The sequence below is a fragment of the Peromyscus maniculatus genome, chromosome 2 (assembly GCF_049852395.1).
Source record: "Peromyscus maniculatus bairdii isolate BWxNUB_F1_BW_parent chromosome 2, HU_Pman_BW_mat_3.1, whole genome shotgun sequence".
NCBI classification, from domain to species: Eukaryota; Metazoa; Chordata; class Mammalia; order Rodentia; family Cricetidae; genus Peromyscus; species Peromyscus maniculatus.
The window spans coordinates 113,199,410-113,214,579 of NC_134853.1; the positions used below are offsets into that span (position 1 = coordinate 113,199,410).

Sequence of the window (15,170 nt, forward strand, 5' to 3'; positions counted from 1 at the left end):
TGACTTTCACATACATGTCATGGGAAAATTCTACAGCATGCAAACTCACACACAACACAGTAGCAGCGTATGTCACAATAATTTTTTAGCTGTGATAATCTTCTCTCTTACTAGTCTCACCATATTGTGTTGGTATTGAGTAAGTACCATGAATGAATATTAAGATGAATTTTTACCAAAATTATGGTAGTAAATCTTCAGAGTTATAATTCACCCCAGGTAATTCTTTCATAAAGTATTTACTACCAAACAAACTTATACACAATCATAATCTGAGTGGCTTATTCTCTTTACAAACTGATGAGGGGTTTTCAATCATGAAATACTGTCTGTCTCTACATACTACTGAACCTTCTTGACTTCTTTCCAAAAGCAACAATGTGTTTATTTATTTTTATTTATCTTTAGCAACTTATTAATCTTTAGCAAAGAGGATAGGAATGTTGTCTCCTTTTTTATTATTACCAAATGGCTTTTGGTGGAGAGAATTGGTACTTGTTAGTCTGTTTCTCAAAAACTATAAGCTTCCTTTAGCAAGCTATACCTTTAATTCCTTGTAAAATCCCAGCACAAATATGCTTCTGAACTCGAGGCTGTTGAAATCTCTACCCCCAACTCCTGTCCACAATATCATCTTCATTATAGTTAGAGATTATTTGACTTAATAGTAATTACTGGGCCCATTTGTGTGATTCTAAAATATAGTAGCTTCTATTTTTCTCCTAGTTTGATATTCTTGGGGAGAAGTTGCTAAATCACTACCAGATGAGAATGTCCTGTTAGAGATATGCCAATTCTCACAGAGACAGTCACATCCAAGGGGTTGAATCCCAAATATTTATATATTATTTAAATAATTTAATTTTAGTTTTTCAGAGTCATTTCTCATCTCTAACCATGCAGATTCAGGGATCAAGCTCAGGTCCTCAGCCTCACTGCTATGCCCTTCATCAACTAAATAATCTCCTCACCCTCATATATGTATTTTCTATTATTCAACATACTGCTGTAGTGGGTAGCCATTCCAGCTTTGATCTGGAAGTTCCAACCCCCATTGAGGCTTCAGCAACTGTCACACCTACAAGGCGGGGCTAAGGGAGGACCCCTGGAGACCCGAGATCCAGATGGGCCAGCTCTCTCTGTTCCTGGACCCTGGACAGTGGAGATTGACTGAACAGAGCTCCAGAGGACACTGCGGGACTGCGATATACCTTCCCCAGACTCTGCAACCTACCTATCCCTTCATTTGTAAGTTACCCACTAAATATATTCTCCTTTTAACTATGTGGAGTGGCCTTAATAATTTCACCAATATACTGCATTCTAACACCACAGGCCTTTGGATCTCAAAAGTCAGGAAGGAAAATTGTGTAGTCATCTTCTCTTTGGTGGAGCACACTGTGAAACTTGTCTGAACCCACGATTTGCTGTCATTTGCACTTAAACCCTCCCAAGAACCTGATAGAGCATGAATTGATGGATTTTACCCCTGGGTTTTCTGACTCAGTTGTTCTGGTGAGAGAACTGAGAATTTATACTTTTAACCAATTCATAGTCACAAAAGGTCCAAGGTCTTCTCTTGCAGGAAAAATACCATTTGAAAAAATTTGACTATAAGATAGGAGGCTTTGTGATGTGGAAAAGACCTTTATAAGCAGGAAATAAGGAAATAATAATATCCCAATGCATGTCTTGTAGTATTATTATACAATATTATAGGGAATGCATACACAGTATTTAGAGCCAAATAGTGATTAAAATCCTGGCTCTGATATTAAGTTAGACAATTACCTTACAGAATTTCAGTTTTCTCACTCCACTAATCCTAACTTCCCAGTAGAGTGGTTTTAAGCATTCAGTAAAAGCAGTGAGGTGTCTGGCACACTCAGAAAATGCCAATCACTCTTAACAGGTCTTTGTGAGACATTAGCGTGGGAAATGGAAATGGAATAGGCTTTGAAAGAAGATGGGCTGCAGGTCAAGTTTCTGTTCTATTACAGACAGACCAATTGATACTGAATATGTTACATAACCCCTGGGCCTTTGGTTTTTCATCTACAAAATGACTGTTGTGAGTATAAAATAAAACATATTTCAAAAATGAAATACATTTGTATGTCCTCCATACTAGATGATACATCTATAATGTATTCTGTTCTGAAGAATAATGGACAGTGAGAGTTGGGGGAGTGTCATAAAAAACACTCACAGGATAGAAATGCAATCTGAATATACAGTTATTGTCTGTAAAATAATTTGATTTCAGAAAATCTTTGTCAGTCTAACATGGTTAAATGAAATATTTAGGGGAACAATTTTCATTAGTTCAAATCTATATTTTCCTTGTGGCTGTTTTTAGAACAGTGATGCTCACTGGATTCTCTTTCCAAACAGGAGTTCCAGGTTAAATTCTGCTCACTTTTATATATAATATTAATTTCTTTTTGTTTGGAAAATTTGAATTAAGATTTTGCAAGAATACTGAGAAGTTCTAAATTCTTAAAAACAGTGTTTATATTTTCTTTGATGATTATTATTAGCCAATAATAGGCAAAATATATTAAAATTAATTCATTAAAATATATAATCCATGACATTAATTATGGTTACATTGTTGTACAATCAGTATTTTTTACTCACTAATTTTTTGTTTTACAATTTCTTGTAAGTATATAATAGATTCTTTCAGTCCTATGCCAAACTTTTCCTTTTCCCCACCAATTCCCTCATAGCCCTTTTCCTCCCTTCCTCCCTACAAGATCTTTTCCAACCTTCATGGCTCCTTGTTTTGTTTTGTGACCTGCTGAAGTTAACTAAGATCATCTGTTTGACCAAGGATTGGAAAATATCTACCACAGCCTAGTGAACCCAAGTGAGTTCATGTCAATGGCTACTCTTTTCATAGAATGCATCAGTAGCCAAAAATCCATCAAGTATGGTTATGGCCTCATGAGTCCCTCTTCCAATCCATGGTTGGCTGTTGTCCAGGGTCATGCCAGGAAGCTTCAGCTGCTATGAGGTCAGATTTGCAATGGTATGTCATTATTAGAAGATAGCATTTTACATCCCCTCCCCTTACATTTTGGCTCTTGCATTCTTCTCACTCCCCACTTCAATGATGTTCCCTGAACCTAAGAAAGTAGAAAAAAAAAACAATCTAAGCAGGGGTGAGGATTGGGGTGAAAGAAATGAAGAGTGTAGGAAAGGAGGTTTAGTCAAAATGACATATGAAAAAGCCATGTGAAAATATGCTACCATGGGAACCTAACTGATTGGGAAGTCAATTAAAATATGTATCTTGATTTAGTTGGAATGACATACCCTGCATGTATGAGTAATACTGTTCTATGAAACCATTGTTTATTAAACAGTAATCTCAGTGCCATGTATGGGATACAACTTCTGAACTGTTGGTCACAGAGGCTCAGAGCACCCACAGCCTTGTTAGTAGTGCTAGATAAGGATTCCATATTATGGAGAAACCCTTAAAACCAGTTAGGAAGTTGTTGGTTAATGCCACTATTGTAAGAGCAGGCATATCATGTCAGGCCAGCTGTTATTGTAGTATACAGGGTTGGTAAGAGTAAGGGTGAAGATGACTTTTCCTTCTACAATAGTGTATAGAGTAATTTCCAACACTTTGAAAACTAGCCCTAAGACATGAAGCCCAGGTATGTATGAACTAGATCTCTTCAAATTCTATGATGCAAGCATGTTATGTCTTCAAAAATGGGTCTCACCACAAAGGTCCAAAGAAAAATGAAGAACATTTGGCAATAGCCTGGGATGTGTAGTGGTGGGTGTTTTTGTTACCCATTAACCAACAACTCAAAAGCAAGTAACACTTTTCTTGATTTTTTTTTATTTGATAGTATATGGGTTATTGTCCCCCAGTTATAGGGTAGCTTCTCTTAAACATTTTATGTGTATATATTTCAGATGAAAATATACTCTTATCCTTAGCCAGAGATCATTCTTATTGCAGAGAACAGTGGTACATCCAGAGATTCATGGCTGCTCCAATACTGGGAAGAAATTACAATGAACTGAGTGTTTAGCCCTAAACTTCTTGAAAATTTTATATAAAATATCAAATTTAAATCTCAATATTGGATAATGTATTAATTCATTTTATGTCAGTGTGTAAATGTCTATCACATCATGATGTCAAAAATACACAAAAATCATAGAATAAATTCATAGATATAATGACAATAAAATCAGAAAAATGTATATATACATATAAACTGTAAACATGGTGAAAACTCAGCTACAATTTGGAAAGATATATCCATTATTTGTGGATAAGGATAGAGTTAAAAGCAAAACAACACCTCAAAATAGCAGCAGAAGTCATGAACAGGTCACACACCAAAGAGAAAGCCTAAGTATTTGTTGATATGAAATGTTCTTCATTAGTGATCAAGGGAACACAATGAAAATGCCAGTTGAGTACATTTAATTAAAGTTGTAGAATAAAACAGTGTCAAGTTCTGTCCAAGGTGGAGATCAAGAGGAATTCTCATAGTATTTGAGGTTCAAAAATTGAAACACACTTCTGTGAAGTTGTTTTATATAATAGCTTTGAGCAGGAATGTAGCCCAGAACCTATTATTTACAAGATGTTTTGTTGGTAATTAGCAGCATTAAAGCACTCATTTCTCAAATAAGAAGAAAGTAAAATATCGGTAGAACACATATGCCAAGAAACCATGCATAAGTCTCAAAATCATAGAATTCTAAGAAAACCTGACACTCAAATTTCATACTGTTTGAATCATTTGTAAAAACATTAAAGGCTAAAGAAGAAAACATTGAATATTATGTTGTTTCTCTCTCTCTCTCTCTCTCTCTCTCTCTCTCTCTCTCTCTCTCTCTCTCTTTCTCTCTCTCTCTCATCTACCTATCTATGATGACAGTTAAATAAATAAAACAAAGTACAAGATTAAACCAGAAATATGGGAGTGGTTACTTTCTCCCTATGAAATAAATGGCAAGTAAATTGAAGAAGTACTCAGAAGATTTCTTTAAATTTGGTAAATACATCATTAATCTGCTCCATTATCATTGTTTATTATTATTATTATTATTAAAATTATGCATTTATATTATATAATGTCTGTTGGAGTTTGGGAACATTTTATTTTAAAGTATAAAATAGAAACCTAGAAAAGAAGTTGAAACTAAGTGCTTGCTGAGATTCCTCATTTCAATAAATAAATGCATTTCACATTGTAACATGTAAATGATACTTTACAGTTTTGGACTAGAAAAATAATTACGGTAAGGTGGTCATATCTGGGCTTCTTCATGCTCAACTTCTAAGAGTGGCTCACCCCCCATGAGTTATCTGCAACCATCTCCCACCCCTTCTTTGAGGAAACCAGAAAAATTACTTTATTTCTTTCAAACAGTACTTCATCATTTTCATTGATTTTTTTTTCTTTCTGTGGGTAAAATATTCTTTGATTTCGTATGTCATTTTACTTTTCTCTTCAGGCTATCCATCTCTCGAGCCTCCCAAGCTCTGGGGGCTCTGTTTATCCATTGCTTGCTTCACTGAGAGATGATTTCCTTCAAGTCTACTGGAACGTTTTTCCTTCATCACCTCAACTATGAGTGTGTATTCCACTCTATCAATATCTGCCATAATGGGATGTACTTGAAACTCCCTCCTTTCTTGTCCCTGTCCATCATGGCAAGCAAGATGCACAAAGGATCTATGTAATAAGCAATTTTCTTGCTGGACTGCTGTGGGCAGTGACTAGGACTTTTATAGTAAGTACTTTATGCTGTTAGTGCCAGGAAGATTTAGGAGATCATTATTCTCAGAACACCAAGCCTGGGACTGCACTTCCATTTCAGAGGGAATTATTGGAAGGTGCATGGAAATACTACAGATAAAAAATTCTACAAGTTTTCTGCCTGAACCAGGTTAAACAGCACTAGTGATTGCTGGTAATCCATATAAATGACATTTGTTACATCTTTATTCCAGCCACTATTCTATGAAAAATATCTTATTTTGTCAATGGACTTCAGCCTCAGTCTGATAATGAGTGGAAAAAAGACAAATGAATTGAAATTTTAAAATTTAGGAAAAAAATAAATGGAGACTATGTGAAAACAGAAAAAAAAATCCTCTTTAGTTAATACAACATGAATGAGTGCAGACTAGAAACAATACTTTTTTTCACAAGACAATAGACTTACATTCTATAGTTCTCTTATATGATTCACAAGGATGAAGAGATTTTTATCACATAATAATAATTGAGGATTGTAGATGTAACCAACCGTCTTATTAAATAAGAAACACAGAAACAATGTAAAAGAGAAAGCCGAGAAGTCAGAGCTCAGAGCTAAAATCTCACCCTTCTTCCTGCTGTCCCAGCTTCGCGAAAAGAGACCTACTTCCTGTCGGTTCGTTTTTTTTAAAGTATGTTGTTCTGCCTTCTCATTGGTTGTAAACCCAAACACATGACTGCCTCGTCACTGTCTGAATGTACAGCCCCCTAGGTCTTAAAGGCATATGTCTCCAATGCTGACTATATCCCTGAACACACAGAGATCTTATGGGATTAAAGGCGTGTGCCACCACCGCCACACTCTTGCTATGGCTCTAATAGCTCTGACCCTGAACACACAGATATCTATGGGATTAAAGGCGTGTGCCACCACCGCCCGGCTCTTGCTATGGCTCTAATAGCTCTGACCCCCGGACAACTTTATTTATTAACATACAATCAAAATAATATTTCAGTACAATTAGATTACCACCACAGAGGATTGTAAATTGCATCTTAGAATAAGAAAGCTAAGACTTAACTAAATCTTCATGATAAAAACCAGGAAATGGATGTAATGTAAAAACCCCGAATATGGAGAGATTGCTCAGTGGTTAAGGAAACTGCCTGTTCTATCAGAGTAAAAAAGATTTTATTCCCAGTACCATGTGACCCCTCACAACCATCTGTAACTCCAGTTCTGGGGAAGGTGATATTCACTTCTGGCCTCTATGGACTCTGCATGCAATTAGTATATAGGCATATGCAGGTCAACACACAAATAAAATAAGCCTAAATCAAAAGAAAATATCATGTATTGCTCTTAAAAATCAAACTATAACATTAAAATATGCAAAATGTTTTGTGTGTCACATTTAGGCTCCTAATACATTCACATATATACAAATAATCAATTGAGACATCATCCAATTTAGATAAACCCTCAAATACATATTCACATGGCTGTGAAATAATTGCAACATGACAACCATTTGAATAAAACTTTTCACATGGTGCTCTAATCTATTGTTAATGTCACTTATGGAACACTTACACAATTCTCTGTGTATCTCACTACAAAAAGAAATACTATAGGTATTGCTATCAGTTTAAATTCTTTGAGAAATATAGGAATGACTTTGCTTTTGCATCCTTAATTGTACAAAATCTTGTTAATTCTCTAATCTTGGTAATATGATTAATGCAAATAACTGTTTCTATAAGTGAAAATATTTACAAAATAACCAAGATGTCCACTTGTATTAACTTGTATTAACTTCAGGAAACGGAATATGAATGTTGGATTTGTATGCAAAAAAATTAACTTGTAATTGCCTTCAGGAACAACTGAAAGACCACACAAAGGTCAGGGTGTAAGTTAACCTCTCATCCATGAGCCTTCTGTAGACTTAGTAGCTAGAATGATCTTTATGGAGAGTTTTTGTTTGTTTGTTTGTTTTTTAATTAAGGTATAAGACATTCAGTAAAAATCTCATGAGTTTGCTTTTATTCAATGCTTGTTTAAACAAATTCTCAGAGATTCTTTTGAGAAAGAAATGGATTTCCATCAGCATCATCAGATGAGGTCTTGAAAGAAAGGAAGGGATAGGGAGCAGCTATCAACACTTGTTTGGTGCTGCAAGACCACTCCTTCTGCAGGTTATGCCCTCTAGTAAACTTGTTCTAGTGCAGGTCAAAAATGGGGCAAGGGTCACGTTTGCATTGGTATACCTCATTCTCCTCTCTGTGTGTCCTTCATTTCTTTGGGTCATTTAACAGCAGAATCTTATTTCCTATTCATCAGTCTTGATCCTAAGGACACTACGGTTCTATCTCCATAGATCTAAAAAGGTCAAGCTTCTATGAAAACACTTGATGTTCAATGTATTAGAGAGTTCCTGGTTTCTAAGAGATAGGTATTGCCACCAGCCTCTATGTTTTCTGTATCCTGTTATTGTCCCTATGAAAGGGTGACATTTTTACATTAAATTTTACATATGAATATGACTTAAGTTTATATATTTATGTGTAAAAATGGTACACATCTATATTTGGACAAAATGCTTGGTATGTTTTTAACATAAGTAAGTTATTTAATCTGTTATATAAGCCATTTTAAATAAAATTAGTTTTTTTTTTTTTACAAAAATCCTTGGATTTCCAGGATAAAATGAATGCATCCGAACTGAACAAAACAGCTATAAAAATCTTCACTACAAAAGCTACATCAGTTGTTTTGTTCTTAATTACCAAAGCAGGCCAGTTTTGCACTGTCTTTTACTGCAAGTGGTGGTGGTATTGTGTTCCCCAAATTTGTGCACCCTAATAAACTTATCTGGGGTCAGAGACAGAACAGCCACTAGGCTAGAAAATGGTGGCACTCACACCTTTAATCCTATCATTCCAGAGACAGAAATCCCTCCATCTCTGTGAGTTCAAGGCCACATTGGAAACAGCCAAGCATGGTGACACATACCTTTAATCCCAAGAAGTGAGCCTTTAATCCCAGGGAGTGATGGCAAAAATAGGAAGATATATAAGGCGTGGAGACCAGAAACTAGAAGCATTTGGCTGGTTTCATTGCAGCATTTTTCTTAACAGCCAGAACCTGGAAACAACCTAGATGCACCTCAACTGAAAAGTTTTCAGGCTTTTGAGCAGCAGTTCAGCTGAGATTCATTCTGGATGAGGACTCAGAGACTTCCAGTCTGAGGAAACAGGACCAGCTGAGGAACTGGCGAGGTGAAGTAGCTGTGGCTTGTTCTGCGTCTCTGATCTTCCAGCATTCACCACAATAACTGGCCTCAAGTTTGATTTTATTGATAAGAAATTTAAGATTCCTTCTACAGCAAGTACATTTCCTATGAAGCAATTGATGCAACACACATTATTTGCTATAGAGGTATAGTTATGTTGTTATGCTAAACACCATCTGAATCAAGATACTTAAGAGGAATAAACCCAAAAATTAGATAGACCTCAAATTTTTGATATAAAGGATAGCTTAATAACATTTCTGAGACCTGAGAAATGGCTGCTTTGTCTGTGAATTATGTTGACATATGAGCCAGTGTTTGTCTGGGCTGCAGTATACTTTGAATATTTATGATTTAGGGACCTCCTGGATGAAGCACCCCTACTTTCTCTTTGCCACAATGATATCCTTTCTTATGACATAATGACCAAATTTGACATTTAAGGTGCTTCCATATACACTGTGATTCTTGCATCAGCAGTTTGATTTTCATAAAGTGAGAATATGAACACATCATTATTAGCAACAAAAGTGCTCAAATGAGGCAAAGGTAAGATTCCAAAGCAAACATCTTTAACCACATTATGTGTGTATAAAGCCCAGAGCTTTACAAAGGAAAGACTTTTTATATAAGTGTTGCCAGAGGTTTTGTTTTTTTTATGAAGTTGATATTCTTTTTTTGTATTTTAAGTATTTGTAAATACCGACTTTCAGAATACTAATATGTAATGGCTGTATTTTGCATATGTGTGTATATACTCATACATATACAAAATGGAAATGTATTTATACACTGAGATTTAACGTTTTTAACATTTGGCTGTAGTTGAATTAATAATTTATTCTTGCTTTTGTATTATTACATAACCGTTTAAATTATAGGAACTATATTAATAAATATTTAATTTACTAACTTTTTAATGGCAATATCTTTAATTTTTTTTATTAAGAAATTTTTATTCATTGTATATGCCAACCACAGATCCCCCTCTCTTCCCTTCTCCCTCTACCCTCCCCAAATCTTTTCCTCCCCAATCCACCCCCAATTTCCTCCTCCAACAAGGTAAGGCCTCCCTTGGGGAGTCAGCAAAGCCTGGTACATTCAGTTGAGGCAGGTCCAAGCCCCTCTCCCTGCATCAAGGCTGTGTAAGGGTAATGGGCTCCAAAATGCCAACTCATGCACCAGGGATAGATCCTGATCCTACTGCCAGGGGTCCCTTAAGCAGACCAACCTACACAACTGCCTTGCTTATGCATAGGGCCTAGTCAAGTACCATGCATGCTCCACAGCTGTTGGTCTAGAGTTCCCACCAGGGTTCAGTTGCCTCTGTAGGTTTCCCCATCATTATCTTGATGGCCCTTGCTCATAGAATCTCTCTTCCCTCTCTTTGACTGGACTCCTGGAGCTGGGCTGGTGCTTGGCTATGGATCTATGCATCTGTTTCCATCAGTTAAAGGAGAAAGGCTCTCTGATGATAGTCAGGGTATTCACCAATCTGATTACCATGGTAAGCCAGCTCAGGCACCCTTTCCACTATTGCTAATAGTCTAACTTGGGGTCATCCTTGTGAATTTCTGGGAACTTCCCTAGCACCAAGTTTTTCCCTGTCCCCATGATCTCTCCCTCTGTCAAGTTATCTCTTTCATTGCTCTCCCACTTCGCCTCTGTTCAAGCTCAAACATCCTATTCTCTTATGTTCTCATTCCCCATCCCCTACTCTCTATTGCCCCACTTACCCCCAGTTTACTCAGGAGAACTTACCTATTTCTCCTTTCCAGGTCAATACATGTGTTCCTCTTAGGGTCCTCCTTGTTAGCTAACTTCTCTAGAGCTGTGGGTTGTATGTCTGATTATCCTTTGCTTTACATCTAGTATCCACTTATGAGTGAGTACATACCATGTTTGTCCTTCTGAGTCCGGGTTATCTTACTCAGGATGATATTTTTCTAGTCCCATCCATTTATCTGCAAATTTCATGAAGTCATTGTTTTTTACTGCTGGGTAGTGCTTCATTATGTATATGTACCACATTTTCTTTATCCATTCTTCAGTTGAGATGCATCTAGGTTGTTTCCAGGTTCTGGCTATGAAGAAAAATGCTGCAATGAACATAGTTGAGCAAATGCCTGATTTAATCTGTAAAAAAACATTACATGTGTTAAGCTGCTGAGAAAACTAGCTAGAACTTTACACTGTCAGGAAGGTATTCTTAAGAAATTCTTTGTGATCTTTTTAGTATCATTATTATAGCCAGATGGATGATAAAGTTCTTACTGTATTGTAGGCATTTAGAAAATTAGGTATCTTTGTGTATGGCTGACAATAAATCTTTGACACTGTCTTTTTAGAAAATAAATCATTCATCCTATGTAACTGGAGAGTTTTCTCTCCGGGTTCTGCCAAGCCCCGGCAGTCTGATAGCTCACTTATAAAATAAACACACAGATGCTTATATTATTTAAACTGTTTGGCCTAATGGCTCAGGCTTCTTGTTAACTGTTCTTATATCTTAAATTAATCCATTTCTATAAGTCTATACCTTGCCACGTGGCTTGTGGCTCACCAGCATCTTCTCATGATGCTTGTCATGGCCATGGCAGCAGCATCACAGTGTCTCTTCCCGCCTTCCTGTTCTCTCAATTCTCCTCTCTGTTAGTCCCGCCTATACTTCCTGCCTGGCCATTGGCCAATCAGTCTTTTATTTATTGACCAATCAGAGCAACACATTTGACATACAGACCATCCCACAGCAATCCTGTATTATATTCTTCATCTGGATTGTTACAGAGTTATTGAGAATATCCAAAAACAAGAAAGTAAATGAAATGAGAACAATATGAACCAACCCATTCAGACAAGTATAATTAGAGCATATGAGTAGGTTCTTTTATTCCACTCTTTCTAAGTTTGCATACTTGTCAAATGAAGAAAAGCCACTGGATAATACTGAATATTAAATTTGAAAGTGTGAAAAATATGACAACTTGGAAAAATAGTATAAAACTTGATATAAAGCAATTAAAATAATAAATAAGTGTATTTTAATAATTATGATTTTTGTTTCGTTAACGAGTTACTCTGTAGTCAGTCAGATATTCCACACATACAGATGACTAGAGTTACCTGTCTTCTTTTATGTTGTAGACTACAATCAAGCCAAGGTTTAACATGACTATGAATAAGCATTAACATTCAAATTATTTTCCCACCGGGCGGTGGTGGCTCATGCCTTTAATCCCAGCACTCAGGAGGCAGAGCCAGGTGGATCTCTGTGAGTTCAAGGCCAGCCTGGGCTACCGAGTTAGTTCCAGGAAAGGCGCAAAGCTACACAGAGAAACCCTGTCTTGAAAAATCAAAAAAAAAAATATTTTCCCAACTAATCAGCCATTCAAATTTTATGTAAGTTAACTGATAAAGAAAGTATTTTGATAAAATTCCAAAAAAACCATATTTATCTTTTATTTACTTAAAAAATATCTTTAAAAGTGGTGTTTCCATATGAGCTTTTCTTCTGTGTTTTGTTTCAGTTGAACCACTGTTCCACTCCTTCTTGTTATATTCATTTTGAAGGCTGGCCAAATATCTATCTAGGAGAAAAGATTAAACAAAATTCATTGAGGTAAGAAATTGATAACATTGAGTGCTGGGTGTGGTGGTGCATGCCTTTAATCGGATCACTTGGGAGGCATAGGCAGGTGGATCTCTGTGAGTTCCAGGCCAACATGGTCTACAAAGTGAGTTCCAGGACAGCCAAAGCTGCTACACAGAGAAATCCTGTCTCAAAAAAAAGGAAAGAAATTAATTACATTGAGTAAAAACAACTTTCCAAATTAAAGACCAAGAATGGAGAGAGAAGGAGAGAGAGAGAGAGAAAGAATTCAATATTTATCAATAAGAAAACTGATTTGTAATAAGAGAATTGGACACTAAAGTATTAATACCTTTTTAAGACTATGTATAGTTTGAGTTTGTATATGATACTTCTAATGGGAATGATGTAAAAGAGCAAATGTGTAGCAAAATGAATATCATAGTCTCCCCAAAGAAGAAATAGTACGATTGTAAGTAAATAGTTAAGAATTCTTCATAATAGAAACATTCACATAATCAATAAAGAATAAATCAGAACTTACAGAAACAAAATCTGTATCAAAATTTAGCAAAACTAAAATGGATGAATGATGATTTAAACAGGGAGTGAAAAGTCACCATGGGAATATAGTCAATAGAATCAAGGAATTCTAGGTAAGTTAGCAAAATGTTATTTGCATTAAGAATTTTTCCTCTAAACTGCTGAAATTATGTTACCATTGGTCTTAATCCAAACTGGTGAAATTAAAAAGTGCCATCAGTTAAGAAATATAAATGTGCAATGCAGAAAGTGACTTAAAAGTTGGCGTTGTGATTAAGAGCTCTTTCTGTTCTTGCAGAGACCCCGCATTTGGTTCCCAGCACCTACATCTCATGACTCACAACAATCTGTAACTGAAGTTCTTGGGGATCGGATGACTATTCTAGCATTCACAGGCACCCACATGCACGTGCTATACATGCTGATGCTCAGGTATATATGTAAAGTAAATTAGTCAGCATCCAATGAAATGATCACTTGTTTTTTCTTTCAGTTTTGTTTATATGGTGGATTACACTGACAGATTTTTGCATATTGAACCATCCTTGCATCTTTGGGATGAAGCCTATTTGATCATGGTGGAAGATTTTTTTTACATGCCCTTAAATTCCATTTGCTAGTTATTTTATTAAATATTTTTGCATCCATGTTCGTGAGGTAGATTGGTCTGTAATTCTCTTTCCTACTTATGTCTTTGTGTGGTTTGGGTATCAGGGTAATTTTAGCCTCGTAAAAAGAATTTGGCAATGTTCCTTCTGTTCTATTGTTTGGAACAATTTGAGAATTATTGGTATTAAATCTTCTTTGAAATTCTGGTAGAATTCTGTGCTGAAACCTTCTGGCTCTGTTTTTTTTTTTTTTTTTTTTTTTTTTTTTTTTTTTTGATTGAGATACTTTTGATGACTATTCCTATTTCCTTAGGGGTTATAGGTCTACTTACATTGTTTATTTGATCTTGATTTACTTTTGGTGTGTGAAACCTATTCAGAAATTTGTCCATTTCTTTTACATTTTCCAATTTTGTGGAGAATAGGTTTTCAAAGTATGATCTAATGATTCTCTGGACTTCCTCAATGTCTGCTATTATGTCCCTCTTTTCATGTCTTATTTTGTTAATTTGTATATTCTCTCTCTGACTTTTGGTTAGTTTGAATAAGAGTTTGTCTATCTTATTGATTTTCTTGAAGTACCAACTCTTTGTTTCATTAATTCCTTGTGTTCTCTTTGTTTCTATTTTATTGATTTCAGCCCTCAATTTGATTATTTCCTGTCATCTACTGCTCTTGAGTGAGTTTGCTTCTCTTTGCTCTAGAGCTTTCAGGTGTGCTGTTAAGTCTCTAGTATGAGCTTTCTCCGCTTTCTTTAGATAGGCACTTAGTGCTACGAACTTTCCTCTTAGTACTGATTTCATGGTATTCCATAAGTTTGTGTGTGTTGTGCATTCATTTTCATTGAATTCTAGGAAGTCTTTAATTTATTTGTTTATTTCTTCCTTCACCCTGTGGTGATTCTGTTGAGCATTATTTAGATTTGAAATTGTAGGCCTTCAGCAATTTACATTGTATTAAATTCTATCTATAAACCATGATGGCCCAATAAGATACAGGGGGTTGTGGTGATATTTTATTTGTGCTTTGATAAATAAAGCTTGCCTGGAATTCAAGGGAAAATGGCCAGCCATTTTAAGTCAACAAAGTCAGGCAGCACACACCCTTAATCTGATCACTTAGTAGGCAGGGTCTCTGTGTGTTCAAGGCCATACTAGGGAACAGAGCCAAGCATGGTGATACACGCCTTTAATCCCATAGAGATTAAAACCATAGAGACCTGAAGGTATGTGCAGACAGGCAGTGATAAGAAAATGAGGTAGCTGGGCTAAGTGCCAGTGAGAGGGCAGAAAAGCAAGTCATAAAAAGGCATGGGTAGACAGGAAGTTTCAGAGCTGGTGAGGTAAGGTTGGCTAGTGGCTATTCCTATTTCCCTGATCTCTAAGGC

General features: G+C 36.0%; 1 long non-coding RNA gene across 8 annotated transcripts in view; it reads left to right on the forward strand.

Annotated features, from left to right (window-relative positions):
- LOC121827292 (uncharacterized) overlaps positions 1-15,170 on the forward strand; it is a 301,492-nt gene that overhangs the window by 269,777 nt on the left and 16,545 nt on the right. For 7 of the 8 annotated variants that reach the window (XR_013049200.1, XR_013049195.1, XR_013049197.1 and 4 more), the window contains 2 exons: positions 12,571-12,662; positions 13,474-13,607. This is a non-coding gene — a long non-coding RNA (uncharacterized LOC121827292). Of the gene's footprint in view, positions 1-4,958; positions 5,779-12,570; positions 12,663-13,473; positions 13,608-15,170 lie in introns of those variants that run through there. The other variant, XR_013049201.1, reaches the window with a different exon arrangement.